Source organism: Gopherus flavomarginatus, chromosome 9, assembly GCF_025201925.1.
Source record: "Gopherus flavomarginatus isolate rGopFla2 chromosome 9, rGopFla2.mat.asm, whole genome shotgun sequence".
Lineage (NCBI taxonomy): Eukaryota > Metazoa > Chordata > Testudines > Testudinidae > Gopherus > Gopherus flavomarginatus.
The window spans coordinates 17,882,933-17,897,526 of record NC_066625.1 but is presented as its reverse complement, the minus strand read 5'-3'; the positions used below and the strand labels follow the sequence as shown (position 1 = coordinate 17,897,526).

General features: G+C 47.0%; 1 pseudogene; it reads right to left on the bottom strand.

Moving 5' to 3' along the window:
- Positions 1–2,658: 2,658 nt before the first annotated feature.
- LOC127058182 (palmitoleoyl-protein carboxylesterase notum1a-like) lies at positions 2,659–13,784 on the bottom strand (annotated as a pseudogene).
- Between the last annotated feature and the right edge of the window lie 810 nt (positions 13,785–14,594).

Genomic DNA, 14,594 nt, shown 5'->3' with positions numbered 1-14,594 from the left:
GACAAATCCATGTAAAACCCCAGTTCGAGAACAACGCCCCTCGGCATGGCTTATAGATCAAGTTCAGAAGGTGCTAGACAGAAGCAGAGACATGAGGATGATTCTGAACATAGCAGTGGGACTGGGAAAGCCAGGAAAAGACAAAAGATGGAACAGGACAGATGGAAACAGTCGTTCAGCCAGGTCTAAACCATCTGGACAGCCTCCAGTGGCGAAAGTGTTTTCTAGTGACCCCTCATCTGTGTCTGTGTGTGTCTGGTGCTTTGGACAGCATGTAATTTGGACTTTTATGTAACCCTCTCCCACCTAGTGCAGTGCTCTGTCCCCCTCTAGCAGTAGCTGGGTCACATACACAGGTTGATGCGCCTCTGCAGCCTATGACGGTGACCACAGCTGGCGGTTTATGATCAAGCAGTAGCCGCTCATGTTTTTCACATCCAGAAGCCCTAGGTCTGATTCCTGCTGCCGCTGACCTACCAGGGGGAGTGGTGTTCCCTTTACCTTGCCGTGCAGATGGAGTCCCAACTTTTCCCATACGTGTTTTAAAAAACAATGTAAAGTTATGACTTTCTATTGCCCTTTGGTCTGGTGTGGCTGCTTGCGGGGGTAAGGGGGCAGGGTCTGAGTTATGCTCAACTGTCTCAGAGGCAGCCTGCACTCATGAAAATCCCTGGGGAGAAACTAGCTCCATCACTACAGCCCAGCTGTACCCCGGGTGCAGGCAGTCTGGGGTGCTTTTAACACACCCCTTGGAAATCCCTTAAGTGCCCAGCCTATGCTTTATGCCCATTTTTGTTCCCCAATGGGACACTTCCACCGCTTTTAGAAACTGTGGCCCTTAACTATATAATAACCTGCAGGATCACACAGCCTTTGGCAAAGCCTTCCATCTAAATTAATCTTTACTGATAATCTGGTACAAACCAACCCTTTGATGATTTCTCATAACACCAAACATACTGCACTAGAGTACACACCATTAATATCGGCTTCAGTATCAAACTTATAACATCTTACACAGCCATAAATAAAGGTCCTCTAAAGAGCCATATGAATTTCACTCATTCCAGTGAGGTAGATAGCATTTAGTTTATATAAGAAACTTTCTCCCATCTGGGAAACTTCACATCACAGTAACGGCTCATGAAATCTGACTGCATAAGTAAGGGCCCAATCCTGCAAGATACTGCACATCCTCAGCTCCTAACTGGAGTCAACAGGAGTTGAAATCACTGCACTCTCTGTAAAGGACCTTCAGCAGGATCAGGCCATAGGAAAAAAATGTGAAATACTGTAAGTCAAAAGTGTGAACAGTCTAATGCAATTTGTCTGAGCACTTACAATATATGACCGAGTGAGTTAACAGCTAGGGAGCAATGCCTCACCAAATAAGTCATTCAATGTTAAGAACAAAACTGAACTATTATAAGAGTCTCCCCCAAAGGTTTTAACCACGATCCCACAGATACAAAGCACCCAACTTTAAACAAACACTGGGGTGAAACTGGAGCTTAATTTGTAATGCAAGAGATGCTGGGGCTCAGGTAGGATTTTTTACTTTCATAACTGATGCAGCAAGTCCAGAGGTGCTAAGCCTAGAGGTGCCGGGGCTCAGTCCTGTCAAGCCCTGGCACAAATTAAGCACTGGACAAAGCATGCAGAGAGCCAGACCTCACCCCAAAAGCTACACATGGGTTAGCCCACTCCCAGGATTTGGTGCATTAATTTTGGTGGAATAAATGGGCCTAGAAAGTCAAAGGCATTCATGTGACCCTGGCACGTACAACACTAAACAGTTAAAAGTGGCTGGGAGGTTCGAGTACCAAAATACAACAGCTTCCCCAGCTCAGAAGGGATGGGGCAGATCTGGTGAAAGGCCAGCAGCAGGGAGGTGGATAGGCCATTGTTTCCCCATCATCAAAGCCCCACAAGGAATCTGTGAGTGATCTGATGTATCTGTAATGAAGTGCCATTCTTCTCAGGAACAAGAAAGAACTGGAGGAACAAAACAACAGGAACCCAGAGCACTGACCAGCTAGAAGAGATGATGCTACAGCAATCAACAGCCATTTGCAAAATGACCACTGTGGGGCTGCAGTTGGTTGGCTCGAACAAATTTAAAGGCGTGCTAGGCAGAAAGGTCTTATAGAAGGAAATCTTGCACTGGGAAAAGTTAGGAGGGATTCAAAAGTTACTGAGGAAGGAGCTTCAGTAAGCCACGACTTTATCATTGCAGCCTGTGGCTCGGGGCCGGCATATTAGGCGACGTAGGCAGTCGCCAAGGGCGCTAACATTTGGGAGGCAGTGACTGCGAAGGCTGGACCTTCTGCCTTCTCTGTCAGGGGTGGCATTTCAGGGGAGAATCTTCTGCCACCTCTGTCAGGGGTGGCATTTCAGGGGCGTGACCTTCCGCCGTCTCTGTCAGGAGTGGCATTTCAGGGATGGGACCTTCTGCCACCTACGGCAAAAAAGTTGGCAGTGCTCCTGCTGTGGCTGCATTCATTTTGTTACAAAGCCCCTATGTGTTATGAGCCCACATACACTTTTTGTAAGGGAGAGTTTCCAAGGCTAGTCCTGGGAGTATGGTGACAATAAAGCTGTGCAGTCCAGGAACTGGGGTAGAGGGATAGAACGTCTGACCACCCAACCACCCAGAGCTAGGGTAGAGATGCAAGGCTTCCATGTGGAAAGCCCTGGTGGCCTGGTGTGCATCAGCCCCACTCTGCGTGGCTTTCTCCGGGTCTGTGGGAGGAGTCTCGTGTTCATTCCACAAGGAGGCAAACCTCCTCCCTTGATTGGGCAACATAGGGGAACTGAGTGAAGCAACTCTGCACAGTCTGAACAGCCCGCTCTCCTGGGCTTTTCTACAGGAGGAATCAATCTGACTGAGAGTAATTCATCCTAATGAGTCAAAGCCCTTGAAAGCTTGGTCAATATTTTGTTCATACTCCTCATTTTATTAATAGTCTCAGCAGCAGTAAATGGAGCTAACATGAAAACAGGAAATCAGACTTCCGTAAGTTATCCTACAAAATGAAGACTCCATTCAGCTAATCCCCCAGTAATCTGATGGTATTCCGTCAGAGTGTAAAGGGAAGTGAATGAAGATTCTTCAACAATCATCCTTGTTTGGCCCATCCCTCAAAAAATCCCTAAAGTGTGTAGCAGCCTCCAAACCGTACTGCGACTTATCTAAAATGCAGTGGAGTACAAGTGAAGCTGTGAGTTCACCTGATTGAAACAGCAGCAGTACAAGGTAAGATTGACATAAACATCAGTCATTACAACCATAATATCCCAATATGTGCCTAAACTCTACAGAAACCCTTGACTGTTGCCAACATCGGCATTGTTTGACACTAAGCTACAATTAACCCACATGGATGTCAAGCTTATGCATTAGCCACCACTACTGAACATTCCCAGTTGACTGGGGCCTGATTTGAACTCCTGAGCTTTCCTGTGGACATCAAGCTGCATCCTGAATAAAGTCTGCATGAAGTTCACTTCTTAGCCTGTGCCATGGTCATGCAGAACTGAGCAGGTGGGGTTGCAATGGGGCCATAGACAGTTATCAATCAGATGGAAGGGACAACTTCTCATGGGGATCTTTGGGGCTTTATTGCTGTCTTGAAGGCTCTTCTCCCACCACTGCAAGGCTGTGGCCAAAGAAATGCCCTGCACTTGAAATTCCAGCCAGTAGCTACAATATAAGAAGAGGAGGAAGATGATTACCAACAAGTTATTAAATTGACAAATAACCCAGAGAGATGGGGCTAGCTCAAGAGAGAGACTTCTTGTTCTGATTTTCCTTCGCTGATTATTATTGTATAATTCATATCAGTAGGAATATTAACTTGGGGCCTGATCCTGCAATCACAACTGGGCACAGCACCTAATACTTGAGTAGTCCCATTGGAGTAGTTGAACCTTCCTGACCATAAGCACTAGCCGAGCTATAAGAATTTGCAGGATTGTAATGTATCAGCGCTGATTTGTTTCATTTTGCTCAACAGCTGCAGAAATCCACATAAATAATGAGATTCCTGCAGACAACCCACAAAGGGGCAGCAGGCTGAGGGGAGCACTGAAGAGGTGTGTAGCCAGACAATATTTGTTAGACAGAGTCACACTGAGAACTAACAACATGACCTAATACTCGAAAGATGAACAGACATTTAATCCCCTTCGGTGACATCTAGTAGGGTAAGGAAACGAAGAAAGGATCTTGCTCACCTTTTTGTAACCAGCATGTGAGACAGACATGCAGGGGCAAACACAGCTCTATGAGAAAGGGAAAGACAGAGAAGTGACACAACATACCCTCTGCACGTCCTAGTGAAAACATCCTTTGTATATTTATATAGGACTTTAAAGGGACCAGCCCACTGCCACTGACTTCTGTGAACAGGATTGTGACACCCTTGCTCACAGAGGGCCAGGTTCTCATCTAGTGTAAACTGTCAGAGCTCTGTGAAACTCAGACTACATAAGAACATAAGAATGGCCATACTGGGTCAGATCAAAAGTCCATCTAGTCCAGAATCCTGTCTTCTGACAGTGGCTAATGTCAGGTGCTTCAGAGGGAATGAACAGAATAGTAAAAGCAGCAAAGAATACTGTGGCACCTTATAGACTAACAGACGTTTTGGAGCATGAGCTTTCGTGGGTGAATACCCACTTCGTCAGATGCAAGTATTCACCCACGAAAGCTCATGCTCCAAAACGTCTGTTAGTCTATAAGGTGCACAGGATTCTTTGCTGCTTTTACAGATCCAGACTAACACGGCTACCCCTCTGATACTGAACAGAACAGGTAATCATCAAGTGCACCATCCCCTGTTGCTCATTCCAAGCTTCTGGCAAACAGGCTAGGGACACCATCCCAGCCCATCCTGGTTAATAGCCATTGACAGGGCCAGCGCTTCCATTTAGGCAACCTAGGTGGTCGCCTAGGGCACCAGGATTTGGGGGGGTGGCATTTTGCAGCTCTCGGCAGCAATTCGGCAGCAGGGGGTCCTTCTGCGCTCCATGTCTTCGGCGGCAATGCGGCAGCGGCGGGGGGGTCCTTCCGCACTCCGGGTCTTCGGTGGCAATTCTGTGGCCGGTCCTTCACTCGCTCTGGGACCCGCCGCTGAAGTGCCCCGAAGACCGGGAGTGCAGAATGACCCCCCCGCCGCCGAATTGCCGCCGACTGGGAGCGCAGAAGGACCCCCTCCTAGGGTGCCAAAAACCCTGGCGCCGCTCCTGGCCATTGATGGACCTATCCTCCATGAACTTATCTAATTCTTTTTTGAACCCTAAACTATTTGACTCCTGAACTATTTACACTAGCTGAGGATCTGCCCCTTTGAGTAGTACCTTTTTAGGTCTTGTCTACACAGTGGGGCAATGTGCTCCAGGGGTGTGTGATTTCTAAAGCACATTAACATGTTGGGCATGAATTGGTCCATATAGACCCTGCTGGATGGGTCTATAGATCAATTAATGGGCAACACATCAGTGCACTTTAGAAATCACACCCCCATATAATACATTACCCCATCTTGTAGACAAGCCTTATCTCAAGTAGTCAAGTGGTTGTCAGGTACTATCCAGTTGTATCACAATCACACAAAAGCCCAGATTTTTAGAAAAACACATAAAATAAGATTTCAATGGAATGCTAATAGTTGATGCCCAGATTAGCTCATCTAACAAGTGCTACATTTCTGCAGGCTCAGTAATTAGCAGGAGTGTATTAGATGGTGAGCATATGTAACCTCATTTCATTTTATAAGACCAAATTCTGTCTTCAGTTGACCCCCTATGATGGTTAACCTTTGGTATTTTATTCAACACAAAGTAGTGTAATACTGATGGGACATCACACAATGAGTTCCTAAATTCTCGCCCAAGGTTTTGTAGGTAGTTCCATTGATTTTCTGTTAGGAACTGACTTCCAGGATGGATATTTTCTAATTTCAGCTGTTCCTCATCAAACAGCCACTGAACCACAAAAACTGGAGCTGCAAAAGAAAGAAGGGCACCCTAGAAAGTTGTAGATTAAGTCAGTATTTGACATTAGCATACGGGGCCAGATCCTGCAGCTCCAAAAAACTACCAGTAGCTAGAGGCTAATGCTGATTACGCAAGTGCCCATGAGCCCCCTCATAGACCAGAATCTCGTTGTTCTAGGCACTGCACAAACCCAGAACAAAAATATGGTCCCAGCCCCAAAGAGCTTAAGGAATGCTCCACTCCCACTATGCACCATGGGAGCTGCTGAATGCTGAGCACCGCTGAAAGTCCAGCCCCAATTAATGTCAGTGCAGAATCAGAGCCAAACTCTGAGAGAAGATGAACTTACATTTCAAGGATGAATACTATCTATACCCAAGGAGGCACTGCCACTCGTTAACTCTCTTGAACTTCTGTTTACATTCTTCTGGAAGGATTCCATTCCACATCCTAAAATGCCATGGCCAGAAAACATTAGTGTGAAAGAGAGAGGTGGTGTTAGCTTTAATATGTTAAAAAAAAAAAGATAAAATAAAAGCTACATGTCTTGTCCCAAATAAAACCAGTTGTTTGAGAAGAACACAATACATCCAGCATAAGGAATACACGGCATATTGTTCAGCCCAAGGAAAGCTCTCTTCTTTTGAACATAGCAATCCCTAACATTTTCTTCTTTTGAACATTTTCTTCCTAAAGGTGTTGTGATGGCCAGTAAAGCTAGGTAACTTTCAGTCCATGATAATGATCTAGACTATAAGACCTTCACAGAGAGGTACATTTGCAGCAGGTTATTTTCTGTTTTGGGGTTGCAAGATGCAGCTGCAAGATTTACATGCACAGTTTAATTCCAGATGCCAGTCCAAGTGCTTCTGCCTCTCGCTCCCTGACCGAAGGTGCAGATCGGGTAACCAGAGGTGCAAGAACTCATAGTTGAATCATTTTACGGACACAAATTTTGAAGGCATAGCAAAAAACACCCCAAGGTTACAACCCACCTCCTGCTGACCGTTCCCACCAGAGATGTAGTGGGAACAAAGGGCTTTCGGACAGAAATATTTGAAGTTAACTGGAAAGCTAAGGGAGGTGCAGGTATTGCCTCCTTTCTTTCCTCTGCTTTTATTTAGTTATTTTTGCTAAAACTGTATAGCGCTCAATAGACAGCCCTGGACATCAACGCCCTTTGCTTCTCTGCAGAACTGATGCTGCCTAGGTAGCAGTGGCTTTAGCTTCCCCACACTGCCTAATCAAAGTGCTACAGACTTGGGCAAAAAGGACTATCTAAGGCTTCATGCCCATTCACTCCATGACCTCTCTGCAGAGACTAAGAGCAGTCAGTGCCCACTGTGATGGGGTTCTAATGGCTTGAATGTGGCCTGACTCCCACTGATTTCAACAATCAGGCCCCCGGTCCAGTTTCAAGTGCCACAGTTTTTCAGTCTTTCCATCGACTTCAGTGGACTTTGGAGCAGGCTCCAAGAGCACTAACTCCTTTCAATGGGGCCACTCAACATCCCTTACACAGAAAACACTGCAGTATGGAGCCGGTGCAGTACTGCAGAACCCAACTGCTGTTGTAAGCTGTAATGGTTTGGAGCATTACTGTGTAATCTGTTGTCATTTTCATATGAGAAATAAGTAAAAGAAACCTTCCTTGATAGATTCAGCTGAGGCCTTGCTAGCCCAAGATTTAGTACAGGACATGTTTGCAATGGTAGCGTGCTCAGAAAGATAGTTTTGTCCAATGGGCAGGGCACTGGTCCATGACTCTGGAGACTACGTTCTATTCCCACCTCTACTACTGATCTGCTGTGTGACCTCAGGCAAGTCACTTCAACTCTTTGTATCTCTTTTTCCTGTCTGTCTGGTCTATTTAGATTGTAAGTTCTTGTCTCTTACCATGTGTTTGTTCAGTCCTAGCACAAAGGGGCCCTGATCTCAGTTAGGGTCTCTGGGTACCACTGAAGCACAAGCAGTTAATGACACCACTTAGAAGGGCTTTGAGAACTTCTCACTTTGGCACTCTCAGAGCTCTAGGCCCATCCTTACCTTTCCCCAGCAAGCAGGACCACTTTAGCTTGCTTAATTCCCTTAGGAACCAGGTCTTTAATCTCCTCCTGGATAATTAGCGATCCCATGAAGGCATAGTCTGCTAGAAGAAAAAGTCAGAGTTAACACTGACTGAGTCAAAGGATCTGCTAGAAGCGGGGAGTGTCATAAAGATGGCTGCCTACCTTGCTGTGACTTGGGCAAAGTTCCACTCCAGATATCACTTGAGCAGTAAGGCACAAACCTAGACAGAAGTAGCAAAGGAAAGGCACATAGTTATGGTCATCAAAAAGTCTCTGAATAGACCGGAAAAACTCCTATTCCTTTCCCACCACATCACCTCCTCAGCATTGGGATTATCTTGGACAGAGGTTCCCAGCATGCAGTTGCAAACAAGTGTGAGGGAGTCACTACCACCTTTCCTTTCCCATGCTGCTAAATGAGAGGAGGGTCTTAGCTAGATCCTAGCTAGATGGCAGGAAGGTCCCTGTATGGAAAAGGCTGAGAACAACTGATCCATGGCTTTGCCCCATGAGTGATGTGAGATTAGGTTACATGAAAGTGAGTCACTACATATCCCCACCCTCCAGCTGTGGCAGCTGAGTTCCAACCCTCTTTACTTTAGCACCTCACAGTCCTTTCATGGCGAGCCACATGGTTACCCGTAGAGCACAGGAGGTGTCACTCGGTGTCATTTGTAATTAACAGTCAGAGCAGTAACTGGCCAGAAGCTGCTGTGAAATGTAAGTGGTAGTACAGCACCTGGGAAGGTCCTTACACTGCATTGGCATTCCACCAGTGAGGGCTCTCTTCCATCTGGGCAGACAAAATGCCTGTCCCTAGAGTCACAGACACACAACACAAAAGAGCCATGTTGTACTGGACACAGTCTCAGAAAACCAGACCAAGACCAGCAGCTTTTCCAGATTCGAGAAGCAGGCATAATCCCTGTGAGGATCTCACAGCTTCCCCTCCTGTCTCACCTTCTTCCCAGGCTGTTACCCACCCATGTCACCCTCTCCCTCTAGAATCACAGAAGCGTAGGGCTGGAAGGGACCTCAACAGGCCATCTAGTCATCCCCGTGTGCTGAGGCAGGACCAAGTATTCCTAGGCCATCCCTCTCATTCCACATTAAGTTCAGGTTCCATCACTCTTCTCAAAACTTCTGCCTACTCCTTATGCTTCTCTCCAGCATTTCTCCTATCTGCTCCCTTTGGCTGCGCACTGACCCGAGCCAGGAAAACACGTAAGCATGCGTGTAATACCATCTTACTGTACCTCAACAGATCCACTCACAAGCCTAAAGTGAAGCCCGTGTTGAAGTGTTTTGCCATAGTGTTCAGCAGCTGGCAGGATCAAATCCTTTGTCTCTTTCTTCCACGCAGTTTTCGGCCTTCTTTTATGCCTCCCTCCTTGTGCTTGGGACATGCCCATGCCTGACCTGCTGAAAACACACTCCCTCTCCTCCTTAAAATCTTGCCTAAAAGCTAACTTCTCTCATGCAGGCTTCTTCAGAGGCCTTCCCACAAGGAGGATTCTTTACCTCCTTCCAATCGAAATCTAGTCCTGATGTATCACAATTATAGGAGTTATATTCTGAAATCACGGCCAAGAACATAAAGCCTGATTTTCCTCTCTGCTCAGAATCAGCATAAACTCAGAGTAACTCCACTCACTTAGATTCATAGACTTTAGGGTCAGAAGGGACCAATATGATCATCTAGTCTGACCTCCTGCACAAAGCTTCACTCACTTCAACAGAGTCATTCCAGACTTGCACCTGTTTAGCTGAGAGCAGAATCCATCCCCTTGTCTTTTCACAGAGCCATATGAAAGAAAGGAATAATACAACAATTGCGGCAAGTATCTTTCTTTGTTTGAGGCCACCCAGGTCAGCTCATTAAGCGACGGATATTTTTATATCTGGTATCACATGTTTCTTTATTATAACAGCACCAGCCACCTGAATGGGAGCAAGAAGATTGTCTTAAAACCTTCATATCACATCTGATTGAATTAAAATGTATTTTTAACTGTACCATTCAGTCAATGTCATCTTTGATTCTTGACACTCTTTATTCTCATCTCACACTAGCGCAAATCAGAAGTAACTGCACTGAAATCACTGTACACTGATCGATGAACGTGCGTGCAGAATCAAGCCCAGCTTGTCTTCACAATACCTTGCTTCATTACTGCATTGTCATTTCTTACTGTACCTTCTAAGAATATGATCCACCTCTTGCTCCCTTTGTGCTCCCTTAAATAATACCTGCAAATGGTGGAGAAGGAGAGTAAACACAAATCAGACTATTTTTTCCCATTACACTGCTTGTGAAAAGCAGGCAAGTTCTGGTGTGATCATTACCCAGCTGTTGTCCCATCATTGCAGGTGATCAGGGGGTTCTTCAGAAAGAAAAGTTTCATGTCCTCAGGTGCCTTCTGAGCATGCCAAGGAGTGAGTGAGGCACTTCTGAGCTGTGATGCAAAGGCATCTTCCATAGGAGGAAGAACTCTGTAGCGAGGCGGTGTGGCTCCCCTCCTCCCCAGGGAGGGTTTGGCCCTGTCAATCACCCCCCAGGGCGGAACCACTGGGAGGAAGTCCCGCCCCTCAAAGGGTCAGGCGGCAACCCGGAAGGATAAAAGCCAGGCCCCAGCCCTCAGTCAGGGCCCAGCCGCCGGCAGGAGCAGATGTGCCCGCTGACCCTCTGCACCGGGAAGCCACTGAGGCCCGAGGCCGCTGCGACGAGGAGCTGCCGGAGCTGCCCCGCAGCCGCTGCGACGAGGAGCTGCCGGAGCTGCCCCGCAGCCGCTGCGACGAGGAGCTGCCGGAGCTGCCCCGCAGCCGCTGCGACGAGGAGCTGCCGGAGCTGCCCCGCAGCCGCTGCGACGAGGAGCTGCCGGAGCTGCCCCGCAGCCGCTGCGACGAGGAGCTGACGGAACTGCCAGAGCCGGCCAGCAGTCGCTACGACGAGGAGCTGCCAGAGCCGGCCAGCAGTCGCTACGACGAGGAGCTGCCGGAGCCGGCCAGCAGTCGCAACAACAAGGAGCGGTCCGAACTACCCTGTCCCTACTACGGCCCCGAGGAGCCGCCAGACCAGACCTGGCCCGCCGTCCTGGAGGTATTCCCGGACCTACCGCCCTGCCCTGACTGGGAGGAACCCATGGTGCTGGACGCTCCAGCGGACCAGGTAGGAACCAGGGGGGAGGCTGGAAGTAGCCCGGGGGCAGCTGACTACAGTCAGGCTGCAGAAGGCCCTGCGCCTATGTCAGTGTGTTTCGGTCAGGATCCCCACTGACCACCGGTAGTGGTGATGGCCGCTACCAAGACCCCGGGCTGGAACGCAGAGGAGTGGGTGGGCCTGCGTTCCCCCTGCCACCCATAACTGGGTGGCAGACTCCCCCTCTTCCCGCCTACTTTCAAGAGCTCTGCCCTGCTCCAAAGGGCCAGGGCTAAGTGTACTGTGTTTGGTGCCCCGCCCGAACCAAGGGCCGGGCCCCCTTTGACTTTGCCACTGCTCTGCCCTGCTCCAAAGGCCAGAACTAACTGAACTGTTTGGTGCCCTGCCCGAACCAAGGGCTGGGCCCCTTTGACTTTGCCACTGCTCTGCCCTGCTCCAAAGGGCCAGAGCAGATTGTACTGTGTTTGGTGCCCCGCCCAAACCAAGGGCTGGGCCCCCTTGACCTTGCCACTGCTCTGCCCTGCTCCAAAGGCCAGAGCTAACGGAACTGTGTTTGGTGCCCCGCCCGAACCAAGGGCTGGGCCCCCTTTGACTTTGCCACTGCTCTGCCCTGCCTCAAAGGACCAGAGCCAAGAAGCTACAGCTGTGTTTATTGGTGCCCCGCCCGACTCGAGGCCGGCCCCCCTATTATTTAACTGTGTAGCTGTTTGGTCCCACACACAGGGCCCGAACCGCCGGAGCGGACTGCGATCCTGAGGGCAGAAGCCCTCGGACGATGAGACGAGTCTGGTGTGGCTCCCCTCTTCCCCAGGGAGGGTTGAGCCCCGGCACCCCCTCGTCCACAAACTCCCACAAAGACATCTTCCTCAGCAGCAGTGTGCTCCAGTTAGGGTTAGGGCCCTTTCAATTCTGGGCAGGAGTCTTCACATGAGCTTTGGAATTACATTTGCTTTGAGACACCACTTCCTCCAGAAGCAACAAAGCCACCAACGCCCCTGGGATCTTCATAGTGACTGCCTCCTCCTGACTGAACAGACAAAGAATAAATCCATGGTATAATAAAAGGGCAACATGAAAATCTGAAGAAAGCGAGGTTTAAGAAAGACAGTGTTGAGAAGAATTAAACCAGCAAGGAATGGACCTAGCCATGTTCACAGGCATAGACACAGGCATGTTACTACACTACAGAGATGACACCACAAAGCTGAAATAGCATCACATACCTTAAAGAATGCTGGTCAATTGCTGATCTTCAACTGAAGCATTATAACAAGTGCAATATCATAGGGAAGGTAAGTCTCTGATGGCCAAAGAATGAAGAGCGTAGGTTGGAAGCCCAAGAGGAGTTGTTACCCAGCCAGAAATTATACTTGTGCTCAGATCACAGCTCCCCAGTGAACTTTATATTGTCCTCATATGGAACATATTTCTAACGCCAAGGTTGGGCAGATGACAGGGGCTGAAGAAACAAATCACACCCCATGCTGAATAAGTTTCAAGATTTCCTTGCAAGCACTTTGATCTTGAAAGTTACATACTTAAAATTTCTATAATTGTATCCCCATTTTGCTTGCTGCTTTTCGGAGGGTGGAGGAGGGTATGATCTGATTATGTAAGCTTTGGCAATTCTCCTCTGTGGGATGATTTTTAGTTGTTTCATGAATAAGAAATGCTAGGGGCTACATTTGAACTTAGTAAAAGCTTTCAACTCGCTGTCTCATCAAACAACCTCAGCATCAGCCTTTCAACTTTTTCAGTAAATACTGTATCGTTCCCCTTGTTCATGTTTTTGTCAGATTTATAGAGTATTGGTGTGGAAATCATAAAATATTGTTCTTAAATATATTAGAGCTAGATGAATTATTCATTATGAATAAATGATCTGATGAAGTTATTCCCCTTTTTTTATATGAATCAATTCAGATTTCTGCAAATGTATTTGTTATTTGTAACTATTCATCAAATACTTTGGATTAACAACTTTGAACCAATGGGTTACTTGAGTACTGATCACCTTCAATATTTGCTAGTCATTTGTTAATTGGGCTGTGTGATTGGTCACCTCTGTGACATGGTATTGCTTCAGCTCCCTGATTGGATGACTGAAAGTTTTAAAACAGAACAATGAATTATAAATAACAAAAAATGATGGATTATTTTGTATGCATGTAAATACAGATGTTTGTATGAGGAACAGCCAACTCCCAAAAAATTGTATGAAAAAACCTATTAACAAATAATTCATAATAAAGGACAGGAACACGGTCGAACAATAATTTGAATGAAGGTTTGCTAACACAGGTCCTGTTGAATTCAGAAGAGATACACCAGTGTAAAATTGGAGTGAGATCAGAATCAAGCCATTTGGTTACAGAACTAAGAGAAAAAAAGAACGTCAGAACATACCCTAACCTCTGTTTTATTTCATTTTGTAAAATACAGTCTGTGTTCTTTGATCAGGTGGAAGGTCATCAAGACAGAAAAGAGCGTTCAGTGTCACAGACCCAGCTGGTTATAAAACTCTACATCATAAGCTAAACTTCTAGTCCAGTATAAATATTTCTTCCTCCTTTTCATTTAGTGAATTAGAAAAAGAAAGGAAAACTCTGTGCTCTTACCCTTAGCTGAGATGGAAAAACTTATCCTCCATGGAGCACGCAGGAAATAACCATCACTGACTGGAGAGGGGATGAACATTGTGAAAGAAAACACAGTCTATTTGAAACTAGCAGACATATATTTTGGATAGTTACAGAGTGACTCATTGGTCCCTAAAGGGAATTATGAGTGCAGCTTGCTCCCCTCACGCATCCATGAAATTCAATGCAGGCCATCCACATCCATCAAAGGGACTTCCTGGTCCAGTGCTGAGATGCTTAGATGGAGTGATCACATCATTTATTTCTCTAGGTTGATTTTTCCTGAGGATCCTCTCTCAGTGGGTGATGTGTCAGATGCCATTTGGAGATAGATGAGGTGAAATAGTTCATGAAATTTGACTGTCTCCAGAGATGAAGGTTTTCATCTGCCTGCTCTGCAGTTCGAGTGAGCGTCCAGCCAGTCAATAGACAGAATCATGGGGAGCTTCAACTGCATTTTTAACAGCTCTTTTGGCTTCAGTGAAGCTACCCTCTTGCTTAAGTGATGTGACCTGGCAATTGGTCACCAAAAAAGCTAATGAGCCAAGAAGAGACAAAAAGGCTTCAGTGTCTGGAAAGGGGCAAATGTGCCTATTTCATCTATATCTCACCACTAAAGTTCAGCCCAGGTTTGTACCAACTGGAGGGACATTTCTACCTGATGGTTGTTTTGTGGCCTCAGAGAAATGAGTTGTGCTGGGGACGGTCAGTGCAGATCTTGTGAAC